At 33.9% G+C, this 19,992-nt stretch overlaps 1 long non-coding RNA gene across 2 annotated transcripts in view; it reads left to right on the top strand.

Moving 5' to 3' along the window:
• The window catches only part of LOC111095341, a 119,329-nt gene extending 100,740 nt beyond the window's left edge, over positions 1-18,589 (top strand). For both annotated transcript variants that reach the window (XR_005356277.1, XR_005356278.1), the window contains 2 exons: positions 12,242-12,289; positions 18,013-18,589. This is a non-coding gene — a long non-coding RNA (uncharacterized LOC111095341). The remainder of the gene's footprint in view (positions 1-12,241; positions 12,290-18,012) is intronic.
• The last annotated feature ends 1,403 nt before the right edge of the window (positions 18,590-19,992 follow it).

Raw genomic sequence — 19,992 nt, forward strand, 5'->3', positions numbered from 1 at the left:
GCTTAGCCCAGCCTACCTGAAACGTGCTCAGGACACTTACATTAGCCTACAGTTGGGCAAAATCATCCAACACAAAGCCTATTTTATAATAAGGTGTGAACTCTCTCATGTAGTTTATTGAGTAGTGTGCACTGAATGCTGAACATGAAAAACAGAATGGCTGTGTGGACCCAGAATGGTTGTCAGTGTATTAGTGGTTTCCTCTCGTGATTGCATGGCTGACTGGCAGCTGAGCTGGCTGCTACTGCCCAGAATCATGAGAGAGTTTGATATCACCTATCAGTTGCCCGGGAAATGATCAAAATTAAAAATTCAAAGAATGATTTCTACTGAATGCACACTGCTTTCACACCATCATACAGTCAAAAATTCTTAAATCTAACCGTCTTCATCCAGGAACCATGTGTATCACTAAAAACAAAAAATTTTTTATAAAGAAACCTCTAGACATAACAGCATTCCTAGTGAAACCTTCCTAACCTGTAATACAGACAACACCCATCTTCAACTCTTCCAAATATAAAAAAATGGAATATTATCCAATTTGCTTTTTTAGAGACTAGCATAACCTTGATTCCACATTTATAAGGAAGCTCATAAAAAATAAAAGTTACTCCTCAAATACTATTATGTATATAGGTCCAAAAATATTATTAAGTCAACTTTTTTATATTAAAATTTCTCAGAGTCCAAAATTACATGTAAATCTCTGTTCATGGGTAATTTTTGGTAGAAATTCTAATTGGCTTTATTATGCAAGATGCTTGTTTTAATTATACAACTCTGTCACTTCAATATGGTTCATCTTTCTGATTTTATGTCTTAAATAATTATGTACTTGCAAAATCTATTTTTCCAGTCTGCAGTGTATCAATTAACCTTTTTGTTAAATCTGTTGACTCTCGCTCAAAGTAACTTTTGTTGGATGGTTAATGCTGTATTATGTTTCCTCTCTGTTGAGGTCCAGTGTGCTCTGGTCGATGAAGATGTTGCTAGGTGACAGTTTTGAATTGGTTGGTGTCTTTCTGGTTTGAAAAACATTATGTTTTTGGAACTGGAGGCTTTCTCCTTCTGTCTCTTCAGATCTGTTTTCTTTTTCACCTTCTCCATCTTCTTCTTTTCCTCCTCCTCTGTCTCTCTGTCTCTGTTTCTCTCTATATATACACACACACACATTTGGGGAACGGGGGGTACAAAAGACCCATCTTTTTCAGCATAGCACACTATTGTGCATTTCTGCACAATTTTTTTTCTGAATTCCAATATAATTAACATACAGTGTTACATAAGTTTCAGGTATACAATATAGTTTTTCAGTGGTTCTATACATTACTCAGTGCTCATCATGATAAGTGTACATTTAATCTCCTCCCCTATTTCACCCCTCCTGCTCACCTCCCCTCTGGTAAACCACCTGTATGTTCTCTATATTTAAGAGTCTGGTTAGGTTTTTTTTGGTTTTTTTTTTTTTTTTTTTTTTTTTTTTTTTGCCTCTTTTTGGTTATTTGTTTTGTCTCTTAAGTTCCAGATATGAGTGCAGTCATATGGTATTTGTCTTTCTTTGACTGACTTATGTCACTTAGCATTATACCCTCTACATCCATTAATATTGTTGTAAATGGCAAAATTCATTGTTGTTTATAGCTAAATTATATCTGTATATACATATATACAAAAAATTGTATAAAATTCTTTGAACATTTATCTATTGATGGACACTTGGGCTGCTTCCATATTTTAGCTATTAAATAATACTGCAATAAGCGTAGGGGTGCATATATCTTTTCAAAAGAGTGATTTCGTAAATTCCCAGTAGTGTGATTACTGGATCATATGGTAATTCAATTTTTAATTTTTTTAGGAACTTCCATACTGTTTTCCACAGTGGCTACACCAGTTTGTATTCCTACCAACAGGGGAAGAGGGTGCCTTTTTCTTGACATCCTCACCAACACTTGTTGTTTCTTGTGTTTTGATTTTAGCCATTCTGATAGGTGTGAGGCGGTATCTCATTGTGGTTTTGATTTGCATTTCCTTGAGGATGAGTGATGTTCAGCATCTTTTCATGCGTCTGTTGACCGTCTGTATATCTTCTTTGGAGAAATGTCTGTTCATATCTTCTGCCTATTTTCTAAATTAGATACATTTTACTTTTTAAATTAGGGTTAGTATTTTAGAATACATGTACTTCTAAATACTATTCTAAGCACATTGTCTGTATTAAGTTAATGCTAACAAAAGTTCTGTGTATGAGGTGCTACCAATATTATCTTATATTTTAAAAAACTTCCTCTTTTGCTCAGTAAGAAGCCTGAGGCAAGAGGGGTTTTGTCCTAGGTCATATTGTCTCTAAGAAGCAGAGGCAGGATTTTGGATGTACATAGATTATAGAGCTGACACGAGGACTTCCAGCCCTGTTTCCCGAACTTCCTATATCTTTCTTTCCTTCAACTAAACTAACTGATTCTTATGTATAGATTTTTTATATAAAATTTGTTGTCTTCCTCCCAAAGTATACATTGAAAAGAATGAAAATTTGAAAATTTTCCTTCATCTCTTTTCAGATTCTAGCAAGTGGGTGGTGGTAGATTTTGAATGTTTTTCATGCTTATATAAAAGTACTATGATTATCACCATGTTGGTGCTGCAATGTGAAGATTTCTTGCCAAATAGATCTATTTATTTGCCCCAATTTGCATATATCTACAATTATTTCATTTTCTTGTTACAATGACATCAATTTCCTCCTTCATGTGACCGCTCTGACCACTGTTTCTGACACCAGCAAGACTTGTCTTATATTGTTATATCTTAAAATGTTTTTTTTAAAGATTTTATTTATTATTCATGAGAGAGGCAGAGACACAGGCAGAGAGAGAAGCAGATTCCATGCAGGGAGCCCGATGTGGGATTTGATCCCGGGACTCTGGGATCACACTCTGAGCCAAAAGCAGATGCTCAACCGCTGAGCCTCTCAGGCATCCCTTAAAATGTTTGAAGTAAGAAAAAATATATATACTTAGCACTTTAATATATATTTTTCCTCAAATATTTTCAGAATTCACACTTAAATAAAGTTTAAGAAATATATTGAGTTATTTATATGCAGTCACACATTCCTCAGAATGTTACTGAGAATAATGTTATCAATAGGGGAAAATCACTAAAACATTTTAAATATATCCAAAGAGGAAAGGCACACTTAAAAACAGCAACAAATAAAAACAAAATTATCCAGCATTTTAAAAAAGATTTTACCTATTTATTCATGAGAGACACACAGAGAGAGGCAGAGACACAGAGGGAGAAGCAGGCTCCTTATGGGGAACCTGACACTGACTGGATCCCAGGACCCCGGGATCATACCCAGAGCTGGAGGCAGATGCTCAACCACTGAGCCACCCAGGAGTCCTTAGCCAGCATTTTAAAAGTTTATTAATCAACTATATCTTCATACATACATTCATTTGCTAATTTATTCAAGATGCATATATATTCAGATGTATACAATTCATTCAAGATAGATGAGATATATAAATAGATATATTGGAGGGATTTTTTTTTTGACTGCCTACCATTTACTACCTAGTACATAATATCAGGAAATATATTAAGCATTAAGGATACAGCAGTGATTAAGAACCATAGAACCTGGGCATTCATGTGGAAATATTTCTGGGGATAAAGAGAAAATAAAGAAGTGAGTAAGATATTTATAAATTATCATAGTTAGGAGAAACATCTCCATGGATCTCTCAGCTTTCTGTACAGGTTGGGCTTCTGAGCAGAAGATATGTTGGAAGACCAAACAGCCTTTCAGAAGCTAGAGAGAAGGTTTTCCCTCTCGACAGATTTAGATGTATATTTGCCTGGATATGCCTGTGGTTGTAAAGATAAAGCCCGCTCTGCCCACTTCCACAAATATTTGCCTAGAGAGATGTTCTTGTCCATCCAGGAGATTTTCCTATATTCAAAATAAATGAGAAATCTCTCTTCAGAGAGGAGTGTGGGTAGATTCATCAGCAGCCCTATAAAAATTCAAGTCTCCTCTTCTTTGGTGCAACCCACCACTCATGTAGGTAAGCATCTGGCCCTCATCAAGTTGCTCTTGGGGTATGGGAAACATAAGAAGCTGATCTGACTACTCCTTTTGATCTTTTCCTGTGGTCTATTTTTGAATCAGCAGTCTCAATCTTTTATTGATATATCTCTCTATTCTATATAAACATATTTATCTGTATGTATCCTCTGGGTGGGTGCACGCATGTGTGTGCATCTGTAGTGCTCTGCTGGCTAAGTAGTTAATTAGCAAATAGGGTAAAAATCTCAGATCCTTCACAATTTCTCATTTAATAATCATTTGTGCTACAGGGAAATTACATTTATTAAGAGAAAGGAAATAAATGAATATATGGATGGGGATGGATGTATTAAGGGAAGGCTCTCAGCCAATGAAAATGAGACTTGAAGATAAGCCACCATCAATGCAAAGAAAATAAAAAAAAAAATGAGGTAAGAAAACATGAAGTATTCAAGGAAGAGGAAAAAAATACTAGCATAGTGGAAGCTTCCACAGTCAGAGACTGTGTCATGGAAGACAACAAGGTAGTTTTTCATATGCTGTTGTGACGATGTCTCTTATGACAGAGAGGTGTCTGCTGTATATGACAATGTGATTGTTACTGGCAAAATTAATATGATTCATTTTAGTGAAGGCATCAGGATGGCAGTTGATAAGAGTGGGTTAATTGGTAAGTAGAAAGTAAGAATACAAAATACTGAGTGCATTAAATTACTTGGAGATTTTTTTTTCTACTCTGTAAAGATACGAAAAGAGAAACTGAGAGATAGATAGGTTCAAGTGAATTTCTTTACATGCTATTTTTTTTTTTTCAAGTTAGGGTCATTCAATACCATTGCGTATTAGTCCTATGATGATCAAAAATACTGTTGGCTGTTAAGGGAGATATAATTCTGTACGATGGAAGGAGTACTGAACAATGTGGCCAGGGTTCTATAATATAGCCCTGGGTCATACTCATTAGGACAAATAATGGCCTACCTTGGACAAATAATGGCCTATCTAATCCTCAATTTTTTCATATTTAAAATCCAGAAAATATTTTTTAACTTCCATAAAGACTTATAAGATTAAAATGTGTTTAAATATGAGAACACATTTTCAAAATCAGTGGAAGCTATATAAAAATATAAGGATTTATTTCACCAGTTTTTACTAAAACAAGAAAAATAAAACTACTTGGTATTAATGAATAAAAGGAAACCACAATATGTAATACAATGTGCTTTTTTAACTGAATTAAAATACAACTCATTATTTTAATATTCAAAAATATAAAACTCCTATAACAATAGGGGCAATTTTATCAGGTCATAGCCAATCCTCATTATATTTTCATGTAGGTAGAAGTCCTAGAAATTAGTCAGAATGCTTATTTAGTAAATGTAATCTGTTTTACCTATAAAACATAAAAGATTTAAAGTAGTTAAAATGGTTGGGAAAGTGTAATGAATTGTATTATTATACTTTTATACTTGAATAGAAATTCAAGCTAACAATTTTATAGGCTAAAAGTATGCTTTATGAAAAAAATGTTATATTTCAATTAATTTTTAAAATAATTTACTTGTTCTTCAAAGTGAATCAATTCCAAGACCTTTTAGAGAAAATGATACCAAATACTTTTGGTAAAGTTGACTCTAACAAAATAAATGGCAACAAAAATAGGCTTGGAAATGCTTGGATATTTAACTGTATCTTTCAGTTATCATTTAGTATTTTCTAAATCCAGATATCTCCCCTTCTCTCATTTTATTAACCAAGTGCTAAAGTTTTGCTGTGGAAATATTTATATTAAACTGTTTCATATGTTAATAAGAACCCTTCTCCCTCCAAAAAAGAGAAAGCGTTTTTCTCTTTCTAATTTCAGATTTTTGACCATTTTCCTTTAATCTTGAACACAGCATTGGGTTTGGAATGAGTGGGAAAAGAGAGGTTTTATGTTTTTGTTTTGTATCAGTACAGAAGAAGGGGACCAATGCTGTTCCTTCACCATTTTATTCAAATGTCACCATTCCTTCCTACTAATTCATAAAAATATTACCATTTTACAATTTTCTTTTTTTTGCAGGAGAGAGAAAGGAAATTATTTGTTTCCATATGACATGATCTGCTACAGGGGCAAACTCTATGAACTCCAAAAACTCTAGGAATTAATGAATGATTTTAGGGAATATTCAGGATATAAAATCAACAAATACAGCTATGATTCCACACACTAACAAATAATTATCTTTATAAAATTAACAAAAATGTTCCCTTTAAATAGCATTAAAAATAAAAATTTAGTATTAAATTTCAACGGGAGATAAGTGTCATGCTAAAAATGACCTATTTTGAGGAAAGCCTTTTTATTTTTTTTATTTTTATTTTTTATTGGAGTTCAATTTGCCAACATATAGCATAACACCCAGTGCTCATCCCATCAGGTGCCCCCCTCAGTGCTCGTCACCCAGTCACCCCAACTCCCGCCCACCTCCCTTTCTACCACCCCTTGTTTGTTTCCCAGAGTTAAGGGTCTCTCCCGTTCTGTCTCCCTCTCTGATATTTCCCACTCCTTTTCTCTCCTTTCCCCTTTATTCCCTTTCACTATTTTCTATATTCCCCAAATGAATGAGACCGTATAATGTTTGTCCTTCTCCATTTTACAATTTTCAAATATCCGAGGTTAATCCATGCATTTTGCATACTCGTGGGGACAATATGTCAGCCTGCCTGTGACATCATTTTTTTCTCTCTTGCTAGAAATCTGCCACCCCCACTTTATTCTTTTTAAGAGTTTTAGGATTCTTCATAGTAGTGATAATAAGTATAAAATCTTCCATTTGAATGAAAAGGAAATATTAAAAGATTTAGGGTCTCTCATGTAAATCATGCAATTGTATATATATATTTTTTAATTGTATATTTTTTTAGGGACTTTGATTCACTGATTGAATTGTTATATTTCTAAATGTGCATGTGACAGACTTCCGTTTTACTCTTGGATACAAAACTTATGTAGTCCAGTTAAATCTTAGATTTGTAATCTGTCAGAATTTTAAAAACCTAATACATCTATATTCACTGGTTTGAGTATAATATCTTGGTCTCCATGGCTGGCTAGTCATCAAACTGTTCTTTTTCATTTCTGTCATACTCCTTCTGAGATACTTACTAGATGTCACATATTTGATTAAACACAATTTTGGAGAAATAGAAGATCTATTTGATGGAACTAAAAGACTACTGTTAAATATTTCCCCTCAAATAGTGACTCTAACTCCTTCTCAAAGCTTTATTTATGAAATAACAACAGAATTTTTGCTAAGGGTCAAGATTATGATAAAATAAGGGGAAAAAAAAGCCTTTTCCAAAGTTTAGACACATCCATTGTGTGTCTGTACATTGTATCTAACATAAACATGTCAGGTTCATATTTTTTTTTCATCAGCCTTTGTTTTTATTTCTGGTATAAATGGAGGTATCCTTTTCCTTAAATATTAAAGTCATGAATGTAGTTGGTGAGCAAAAAGTTAGCTGTACCTGGCCCCGTGATCCATTCATTCTCGCTAGCAGGGTACAACCCCAGGGGGGAGAAAAGAGGGCAAGTGACCTGGCCTAATCTTCTTGTCAACTGGGCCTCTGGGTACATAGACTAATGATATTTTCTAGGAGGAAGAGACTTATCTATAGAACTTCTTAGCAAGATGTCCCTGGCTAAAGGATTACTTATAGTAAATAAAATTGCAGTCACCAGATTTATGAGGCATGGCTCCCCGGAGAATGTCATGTAAGCCATAGAACTCTGTGGATATAAAATAGAGATGTTATATAACTTAAATGCCTCCCATTGTGATAGGTAAAGCCACAAAACCTCCTTTCAAAACCTCACCTGTTATTCTGGGCAAGAGGATGCATGACTGATACTGGGAGAGAGGAACTTGCAGGGTTGCCAGATTTAACAAATATAAATACAGATGCCCAGTTAAATTTGAATTGGAGAGAAAGAATGAAATTTGTATGTCTGTTAAGTATGTTCCATGTAATATTTGGTATTGACCCACAGTAAAAAAAAAAATGTGTTATGTCTTTACAATTTAATTTAATCCCATATTTTATCTGAAATCCTTAATCTGGAGAAACAGTTGGGATATCCCAGGAGAGGTAGCATTTATTGTCTTCTGTGTCCTTGCCTCGGAAATACTCATACTCAACATCCCTGGTAAGCTTGATACAGGGTAATATCTCAGATTCATAAGTCTTATTTGACAATTTGATCTGAGCTCAGTAGAATATATATATATATATATATATATGAATCTTAAGGCATCATACTATTTTAAATTTGTTAAAGTAATTGTTCATGGATCACTAATAGTTCATTTTGCTTACATATCAACCAAGGGCCAGATTTGTGCTTTATATACACACTATGCAGATGCATAAATCTCACATCCATACCCACCCATATTTTTGCTTACATAAAAAGTTATGTCCCATATAGTAGAACATTTCTAACATGTAGAAATGAGACAAAATGATTGGCTGTCGTTCCAGTGCCATCCAGGAGTGTTACTTAAAATAGGCATACCCAATGGCGATGTAATTCTATATAGGAAAGTACCTTGTTTGACTTCCTGTTTACACTTGAATAAGAACCCTGAACCTATGAAATTTTATGTTAACTTGTAGATGATTTCTTATAGAAATGATAATAATTTCTGTTTTATAAAAAGAAAATCCTAAATTCTATGTCATTATTGTCCTACGAGAGTATGTAGTTTTATGTTTGACCTAGACATCATAAATATCACTGTTTCTTTCAAAGCCCTCTCAAGTTCTTTGAAACAACTTTGTCTTGTCTTTTCTTTTATTAATGCACTCAATAGCACTTTGGCCCATGTTTATTCTATGTTTATATGTAAATCATATCTTTAAACTTTTTTTAAAAAAATAGTATTTTGACATACCTAATATTGAAGAGCTTATGGTTTGGTGGGGAACCTGCTGACTAAATAGATGAATTGTATCTTCTGGCATTACTAGTTTGTCCACCTCTTCTATTAGACAAGGTGTTGAGAACAGTGACTGCATTCAGTTGTGTTGCATTTAGGAAGTGACTGAGTCAAATCCACTCAGTTAAACCCAGTATGTTGCAGATGGTAGATGATTAATATATGGAGCTCTAATTGAAACATGTATCTATCAAATGACATATTACTCAGTACACTGCATACAGCTAACATAGGATTGTAAATAACACTGATAAATTCTTATAGCATCCCCAAAGAGGCTCTGCAGCGTGACACTTTTAATCAGTACTTTAATAAGAAAGAATGAATGATGACCTTTTTTTTTCTCAAATGACCACTGTCCTACATACCATCCGTTTGACCTTCCAGATTCACTCCTTATACTTTTCTTTACTTTTTGTTCCTTAAGACTGACCTGTATGGAACTCTCTAAATTCTCTTGCCCTCTGGATTTAGTTTGCTCTTAACAAATGCTAACAAGAACTAAGAAAGAAACTCTTAGCACTGCCGGTGGCAATAGGCTGCTTCCTTATTCTTTCGGCTTCTAGAGTCTAAGTTCAGCAAAACATTGGCAATATATAAGATGACTACAAAAGATCCTGAGTCTTTCAATATCATACAATAATTAATTGATTGGTTTATATCCTACTCCCCTCCTCAGAATTATCAGATTGCTTACTTAAGAAACATCGAAAAATCACAAAATGACCTGAAATAGAAAAGTAGTAATGAAAGAAAAGATTGTGTTAGAATGAGGGAAAAGTGATGGATGATGGGGCTAAGCTAAAGTGCATATAATGATGACCTCTACCTGTACAATTTTGAGGAGTCACGAATTTGTCCAAAAAATTAAGAAAATTTTTACCAATTTGCAGTTGATTGTGTCTAAATGGAAAGAATACTGCTTGAAGAAATTCAAGTGCTCATAGGATGAGATACCAATAGATCTATTCTCTCCAAGATCATTAAAAATCTTTGTAATGTCAGGAAACCATTTAACAAATCATTTAATATAATTACAGACTTAATATGATTTTGGTTATAGTTTTGGTTTGTTTTAGGTAGGTGTTTGGCCTTGTTTATAACAAAACTATCAATATAAGACTGGACAATTTACATACAAGTGTAATTCATATACAAATACAGAAATTCTGAGGGGAAGATTGAGTGTAAAAGAAGACGTAGTAGAATGCAATGTTATCATCCAGGAGAATATTTTAGAATAAGTGAAATTCATTCAACTGGATTCTAGGTAACTCTTAAACTATACTAAGTATGAGATTTTACTCTGTCAAATGCCTCATTTGCCAATATTGCACATTGCCAGTTGAGAAGAGACTCGCAGATATAGATGTGCTACAGTCACAGTGGGAGAAGAGTGAAGGTCTTTTTGAGGAGGTTCAGAGGCTAATGATGACTTGTGCTTGAAGAGAACTCCTTCTCAGTCTGCCCTGAACTGAAGTGCTGGCAAGGCCATGTTTCCTCTTAGAAAATTATTTTAAAACAACTTCACCACACTGTCAAATGGATAGTAAGGGCAGGCGAGCTTGACCCACAGAACCAATAAGTAGTAACTTTGTAATTTGAACCTAGCTCTATTGAACAACTCAGTCTCTGCTTTTTCCGATTTACCATTAATAACATTTATTGTTAGCTATTAGATTAATATTACTCTGGACATTATTATCGCTATGGTACGCTTGTAAATACAGATGTTTCAAATAACGATGCAATGACCTCAATAAATAATGCCGCTTCTCGATGAATTGCTCCAAAATGAAGTGGCTCTTTAAAATTAGATGTTTTAGCGTTCCCTACTAAGTGTCCAACTGCTCATTAAGAATGAAAATGTGTTTCACATATGCTGGTCTTTGACCTTTCTATTTGTAGAGTATTTTACACTTATGGTTTCATTACCTTCTCCAAAGCCCTGACAATATTTGGCAAGCTTTAGAAAATAGTAACTTGATCAGCTTGACTTAGGGCCACCCAGCAAGTCAAGAGCAGTCAAATAAGTGCAAGACCTCAGGCATTTTGACTCTCTTTTTACCTATCTTGTACAAAAATATTTATATATCAAAAATGTACTTTTTCCTCAGAATTTATATTGATAAATTATTGTTAAGAAATTATTTAAAGAACATTTAAGGAAGTAAAGCAAGTTGATAATGCTCTAAGTTATATTGCTAAATTTTTTAGCTCTTGGTACCAGTAAGGTGGAAATTTCTGAGTCATGGTTGCCAACTGTTTGAAACTCCTGATTGATAAGCAGCTGCCAGAAAGACTCAGTTATAAGAGGAAATATTTTACAACTTTTCTGCTAAAAGTAATCTTTAGTACACGTCTTCTTAAATGAATATTTGCTTTTTCTGAAAATTACCCAAAAAAGCTAAGAGGCTTATTAAATTAACTCCATAATTCATATGAGATTATTTGCATAACCACTGCAATGAAGCTTTCCTCCCTCACACTAAATCCATTCCAAAGATAATTGTGGAATAAAATCAGAGAGCTTTACAAGCAAAAAGGCCCGTAGAGATAATTGCTATCCTTGTTATGTATGTAAAGAAGTTGAGGTCAAAAAGATTAAGTGACTTGTTCAAGGTCACACAACTAACTGGTAAGTAGAATTTAGAGATCCTGACACTCACTTCATAATATTGTGCTTATGATCTATTTAATAGCTTTCTGTGAAAAGCAGTAAATAGCTTAATCACTTGATCACAAGGGTACATTGATTCGACAAGTCAAATATGACACAGCTTAAAAGGTGCCTTTTAGGAAAGATGTTTACCTTATCCTTGTTTACACAGCAAGGAACTTTGAGGAGTTAATTTCAAAACTGTAAGCTGCATGAATCAACTTTGATGAAATACAAACATAGAAAATCAAAACAACCTCTAAGTATTTTAAGTAGATAAATTTAATAATATAACTTAGAAATATGCCCCATTGTGTTTGCAGCTGAATGAAATGGAGGTTGATTCAAAATTCTTCATGTGAAGGCAGTTTACAAAAACATCAAGAAAGTAGAAAATAAATCCAAGTAGTGAAAAGAAACTCACTGTGATCACTATACATGAAATCAAATTCTTTTTATTCGACAATTATTTTTATTTTTTTATTTTTATTTTTATTTTTTTAGGGAGGCGACAAGAGAATAAAGTAGAAGACATTCCATCAACGATAAAAGGTAAAAATCCAAACCCGGATTGTTTAACTTAACAATAACATCAAATTGAAACTATACATTTGAAAACCAAATTTAGCTATGTGTACAGTTTCATTAATTAACATAAAAAATGTTTTTAAGAGCAGAAGTTTGCATTATTAGGATCTTAAAGAAAATAACCTTAATCGTTGTGAATTATGAGACTGTGCTATGAAGAAAGACTTTAGAATCATAATACAAACATTAAATGTATTTTCACATTTAGAATTAATCCATCAATATTTTTTGTTCATTAATAGATTAAATTTTTGCAACAAATTTAATTATGATTAAAGAACAGAATGTAAAGTGTATCAGCCATGACAATGTAAAGCTTATTTGATAGAGATTAGGAGATGGTAAGGAGAAAATGTTTAGGGAACAGAAAATGTATAGATATTCTGCTTTTACAAAGATGTGCTGCCTATTCTGACAGAGAAGGAAATAAAAGTTTAGATTATTATTCTAAGTAAGAAATTTTATTTATGTAATGAAATAAAATAAAAATGTATAAATGAAAAGGATAGTTCAAGTGTACAGTTAAGACAAATTCTATGATATGCATATAATAGGTGATATATAAACTATATACTTTAAGAAAGAAAAGCATAGTATATTATTTAGAGATATAAAATTAGCCACCAAAAAGAAGGAAAGCTACTTCGAGATATCTGTTGATAAGCATACCCCAGGAAATGGTAAAATACTTTCTCTTTATATTCTTTTAATTCCTAAATCATATTTATATATTAATAATTTGGATTGGATTATAAATTCTTTATTAAAATAGTAATTATACAATTACTGGTTCTGACTTAAAGTCATCGGTAAGATGGTCTCTAATCTGTTACCAAATTTCACTAAAACTAAAATTATAAAATATATAACCATTGATAGTCTTCGGTAATATTTTCAATTAAGTAGTTCACAGAATATCATGGTTATTAGGAGAAAACTGACATAAGTGAGAACCTGTGGATTGTCTGCTATATTGAATTAAATCCCATCCTGCATTCCATTAGAAGATTTTTGAAAGAAGTGAAAAATAATTTAAGTGACATATTTAGAGGCTAGTTAAGACTGTACTTCTAAATATATAAAGTTGACAAAACATGTTAGACATTTGGGGAAAGTAGTTTTATGTATTCTCATACTTATGATCTTTTAAATTTTTATTCACTCTTTGGAAATATTTAGTATTGGGAGTGATTTTTTTTAAACTAGTGAGAACAAATGAGAACCATATATTCTAGGCATTTAAAATTAACCGCATATTATTTTAGGGTTATTAATATAGTATAATAACATGTCAGTGTGCTATAGTCAGCATTACTGTACAATATAAACATATTTAATATATTTTTGAAAGGTAGGTATATTTTAGTTTTGATTAACAATTTTAATAACAATATAAATGGTGGAATATGTTTTAAGCAAGATTTTAAAATATGAAATAATATTGCATCATAAAAATGTCTCAGATTATTAAAGAATTTGTACAGTGTATGTGGATTACTTTGTTCTGTAGAGAATATAATGTTCACAGAAATATTTACATGTGAGGTGCAAATTTTTGCTTGAACATCACAGATATTTTAGAAATATTTCCTAAGCTGTGTTCATTGTGAGAAACCTTTATTTTAGTTCCAACAATGCCAGTAAGTGGTTATGAAACAGTTGGTGAGTCATTAAGTTCTCTGAGCTACAGGTTTGCACCAAGTTCAAACTGTGAGATTCTAAACAATAAATTATTTTACATTCTTAAGTTTTAAAATTGTCTCTTAGAAATCTTAGGTTATCTTCTAACCTAAAAATACAAGCAACTTAAGTACAGAAGTAAAACAAATGATTATATAGTATTAGTTATATTTTAGCAAATGAGGACAATAGGTCCTCTAGCAAGTTAGAAAACCTACCGTGAGCAGAAGCATACTGTAAATGAGTTGGGCAGGAAGACTATGAAACAGTAAGGGTATGATGGACTTTGTTGAGCTCCATACCGAGCGCATGTTTCTTCAAAAATGGGCAGACACTGTACAGATTTAATTGATTATTGCTATGTGAGAAGGGGTGGGTCTTATGCTGCTGGTGTGCAGTTCCTTACAGAATCCATAAATCTAAATTTTATATAAAATATCTAATTTTAAAATGTGAGCAAGTGATTTTAACTATGTGAGCAAACAAAATAAATCTGGCCAAATATGGCCCGTAGAGAACAATAAATTTATTTTTTTGCCTGTTTTACCATTTCATAGTTTCATAGTTCTAAGAGTTTTTTTCATCCAGTGACGTAGAATGGGGAGCTTAACAGAAATATTTTAGTCCTTTGATTTTAATTAGTGTTTACATTAATTCCTTAGAAAATATCATTTCATTTCATTAAGATTAAAAGAAGTATTCTTTAAAGCTTATCTAATGACTTGTCTTACCTTTTATTGAGATAATACTGGATTGAGCCATTACCAGACACTTGCTTTTATAACTGCATTTTATCCTAAAGACTTTCACATTCATCAGCTTTTAGCATAGTCAGAAACCCTATCCTCTTTGGACCCTAAGGGAACAGAAAATTAATTATGAAGTTAAGGAGGTAACTATGTTTTGAAATAATTGTATGGGGCAAATGAAATGTAGTGTAGTAGAGTACGGCACCTTTCTTCTAGCTCAATTTGAATAGCATTTGGAGTAGGAAAATTGAATATATGCCACAGTTTCTAATGTCAAGGAGTCTAGAAATGTAGTGCTTATAAAGTTATTAACTTTCCAAAAGGTAAGTGACTATAAACACACACACACACAAGCACATACACATGGGCACGTACACACACACACACACACACACACACACACAGGCTAAATCTGAATATGAAACTCACTTTGTAACAAATTTTATTGTAAGCCACCAGGGTCTTGGCGTCTAGTGTTAGATACCCATGGATCACGTGTGTATGTTGAGGGGGGAGCTGTGTGTGAGACCCACTGTATACCTAGTGTCTAGAATATTGACTGACACATGATAGGTTGTCAATGCACATTTGTTTAATCACTGACTTATGTTTATGGGGATTTCGTGGCATAGTTTTGACAAATGCAGTCCTGTCTCCTCTGCGTGCATATGTGTAGAATGGCAGTGTTAGAGAGATTGTTGGCTGTTGCAGTAGGAAAAACTGCTCATGGAACCAGAAACACTGTGGTAGGGCAATAACAGACAAGACAATCTTATAGGCACAGAGGATCTGCACAGAAGGATCTGAAGGTGAAAGGAGTACGCTATTTATATAAAAAGAGAGAGGTGAACCAAACAGGTCATGTGAATTATCTACACCAGAGAAATAAAACAGCTTTTCTATCAGTGAGCTTACTGTGTCTTCTGTGTTTGTTTTGAACTAAAAGATTGAAAGAGTGCTGTGTTATTCAGGTTCAAACCCGTCAGTGACCTCTCAACTTTTACAAGATGTCTTAACAACTTTAGACTTTTTTAGTTATTGGTTCAAAGATAAAATGTTAGGGGTGTGCACAGGGTTTCTCCCCTCAGTTGCAAATAAATTGAAGCAAAACTAAATTCAATTTAATTTTCCCCTGGCACAGTGGGTGATCATTGAGATTGGCCATTTGCCGTTCAAAGAAACTGAACTATGTTGTGCTTTTTGGATAAAGCTTTTTCTAGCCATATGTATTCCAGATGATGTACTTGTTCCATGTTTAAATCATATTTCTTCTTACTCCCATTAGGACAGCATTATAACTAAAATATGATCTTGATATTTATGAATGAAAATATTTATTTTCAGTGGAATTTTTTCAAAAAAATTACAACACTCTAACTCTTACAAAGCTGGTGGTGTCTACATTTCTACAGCTATTTCATGTAGTTAAATTATGAAATCTTTATTATCCGTCTTTTATAATAGTAAAATAACAAAAAAAATGTATCGGTTTTGTCCTAAAGGAACTCTGAAAAAGCAAAGAAAAATATTTTAACTAATAGAACAAATATAGTGTTTAATCCACAAACAAAAATACATACTTTTCTATATAAAGTCCATAGTGTAAAATGTATCTCTCCTGCTTTCCCCTTGCCGTCTACTTTTGTTCTATGCAGTAGATCATTGGCATGTTATAAAACAGGTGTGACAGTTATCAGAAAACAAGTTTGAATATTAATTCAGAGAGCTCTGAAATTCCATTCTGTTATTTGAAATGTAAATACCTGACTTGTAGAGCCTTTGGTCCAGCAGACATTGTATACAGTTTTAGATCAACTCAATAACTTATATATTGTGGATTTACTGTACATCTACTGCACATTACATATATCCTTCCAGCTGCCAGGGACCAAAATTAATTTGAGTCAATTCCTAGTCTCCAGAGCCTACAGTCTAGTGAGGAATCCAAATTTCATACAGTGTAACCTTCAGGCACCTGAAGTGTCAGTCTTATCAAAGAGGAATTCAGTAAAAATTAAGGTTCTTTGGGCTAACCACAGAGTTAGTGAATGAGACTATTTGAGGGTAGAGCCACAGATCTACTCATTGAACATCAAGTAGTTTAGCTTGGCAGGCCCATAAATTAGTTAACGACTAAGCTAGTAAGCCGTTAAAATCTGCACATCATTTTATCTTTTTCTCTGCTCCGGAAATGCACTAGCACCCCCATACACACATAGGCAGACCCATGCCTCCCGTAGTAATAGCCAAGGCATTGCAGCCCTGCACTAGCAGCAGGAATTCTATCTTTCTTACATTTCTAGTTTGGATTCTCTGTCTCTGCTGCACACAGCATGTTCCTTTCAACGAATTCCTGGGAGAAGCTGGTGGATAAGCACATTGGAATATTTGATGCAGAGGAGCATGTCATGATTTTATAACTTTTCAAGTATTTCAAGGGTTAATTGATGATTATACATAAACTAAGAGAAATCTGAATCTGCATTTCATGCCTGTGTGAAGCATGCTTTCGTATAAAAGAGATTATTTATATTTAGAAGGCAGAAGTGTATAGATTGGAGAGATTTTCATTGTCTTTACTTAGAGGTATTTTACTCCCAGAAGAACTCCAAAGTACCAAAGAAAAAAAGAAAAAAAAAAGGTGAATAGAATTCTATCTCCATTTAGCATGTAGAAACCTGAAGGAGAATGTTTCTCTTATCTTAATAATGAGAAAAATGAAATAACCTACAAAATCATAAATTTTCCTGTCAAAGAGCTGAAATTGCAAAGCAAACAAGGAAACCGATACCCAAAGAGTGACAAGCTTCTCTGAAGAGAGATTGTTTATATGGATTGTTTCACCGTTAGCACAGCATGGGAGGACGAGCTCGCTGTTCTAAATGCTAATCACAAAAAATCAACTAAAATTGTAATGAATGACCATAGGCCAGATTTTGAAAAGCATATGAGTTTAGAACAGTATTTCTCAACTAAGTACTATTGACATTTTACACTGGATAATGCTATGTTATGGACTGTCCTGCACATTGTAGTACGTTTATAATTTTCCTTGGCCTCTACCTGTTAGATGCCAACCCTCACCTTTTGACAATCAAAAATGTCTCCAGATGTTGCCTAAATGCACCTGGAATAAGGGAAAAAATGTCCTATGTTGAGAATCATTGATTTAGAATAACTGAAAACCCAAGACATGAGGGGACTATGCAAACTATCTTCAAGCAGGTACATGCTTATAATTTTTTTTTTTTCTCCAAGGATCTTCACTGGGTGTTCATGAAAAAGATTGGAGGGCAGAACAAGAAATCAGAAAGAGCCACCCTCAGTCGTATCAAAGCCTGTGGGAAGTAATCAACTGGCATTGATGACAAACAAGAAACACTGTCCATTGTTGCCTGGCTTACCTCTCAGATGAAGGAAAAGCTTTAAGCCACTGTGGGATGAACAACAAACCCTTTTCCCCCACCAGAACAACCATGGGCGAAAGAGAAACAAAAAGACTTAGGAAATGCTTTTATCCTGCCTTCAGGACACAAGCAAAGATCCAGTGTAGAAGACAAGGGTCTTGTGTCTCTAGTAGTAGGGTAGGAAAACGTGTACTAAGAATGCTACATGAAAGCAAAACTGAGAACTTCTATGGCTACGTGCAGGGCAAGAAATCCTTTATTGCCTAAGATCTGCCAGAGAGAGAATGTAGAGTTTAGATGCCATGTGATGGGTTTAGGGGGAGAAATGTTGAAATGGCATCAACCCTGAGGCCTACATGTGGAATTTATAACATGGAAGGAAATATATACAATAACACAAGGGATGGGGCTAAATAAATGAGAGTTTATTGTCATCAGGTTCTTAAAGAATTTTTGAAGTACTGTTATTTGAAAGTAAACTGATAACGTGTAAGTTCAAAGCCCAAAGAAGCACTAAAATATTTGTAAAAGAGTTATAATTGATTAAGACCAGAATGAAGAAAAAAAAAGTAGAGTAAAAAATGCGTTAAATATAAAGTCTAGGGCAGCCCCGGTGGCTCAGCAGTTTAGCGCCACCTTCATTCAGCCCAGGATGTGATCCTGGAGACCCGGGATGGGGTCCCACATGGGGCTCCCTGCATGGAGCCTGCTTTTCCCTCTGCCTGCGTCTCTGCCTCTCTCTCTCTCTCTGTCTCTAATAAATAAACAAAACCTATATATATATATATATATATATATATATATATATATATATAGTCTAAATATCTGCATTAAAATGCAGACATTGTCACACTAAATAAATAAGACAACACTATGCCATCTACACCATTTCTTTTTTAAATGTGAAGACATTTTTAGGTTAAAAGTAAAATAATAAAAAATAAAAGTAAATATCATTTTACTACTCTATAAAATAGATTATTTTACAAATTAAAATACAAAGTAATTAAGAAATTTGCCAGTGAGGATGAGGTATTTCATAATGCCAAGGCATTCAGTAAATCATACAATACGATTCTAAATAAGTAGGTGCTATGGGTTGAATATTTATGTTCCCAGATTCACATGTTGAATTCCTAGTGTGATGCTATTTGGAGGTACAGGCTTTGGGGGGTGATAAGGCCATGAGAGCGGAGCCCTTACGAGTAGATTAATGTCCTCATAAAAGAGACCGCACTGAGCTCCCTTGTTTCTTCTGTTGTGTAAGGACACAGTAAGAAGACAGGCCCTTATCAGATACTTACCCTGGCAGCACCTTGATCTTGGACTTCTCCGCCTCCAGAAATATGAGAAATAAGTTGTTGTGTAGGTTGCCCATTCTATGGTGTTTTTATTATAGCAGCCTGATCAAAGTATATGCAAATAACAATATGGCTTCAATTATATGAGTGTGAAATACTGACATAACTGAAAGGAGAAATAATTGGAGACTTCCACACTCCCCTCTCAGTAACTGATAGGACTAATATACGGTCAGTAAAGATATACAATACAATACCTGAATAACACCATCAACCAGATTAACCAGTAAAGTTATAAAACGCTTCACCCAGGGATGCCTGGGTGTCTCAGCCCGTTGAGTGTGCAACTCTTGGTTTTGGCTCAGATCATGATCTCAAGGGTCATGGGATCTAACCCCACACTGGTCTCCATGCTTAGCAGGGTATCTGCTTGAGATTCTCCCTCTCAGCCCCTCTCCCCACTCATGTGTTCATTCTCTTTCTTAAATAAATTAAAAAAAAAAACACTCTGCCCAATAAAACTGGAATGT

The sequence above is a fragment of the Canis lupus genome, chromosome 3, assembly GCF_011100685.1.
Source record: "Canis lupus familiaris isolate Mischka breed German Shepherd chromosome 3, alternate assembly UU_Cfam_GSD_1.0, whole genome shotgun sequence".
NCBI lineage: Eukaryota > Metazoa > Chordata > Mammalia > Carnivora > Canidae > Canis > Canis lupus.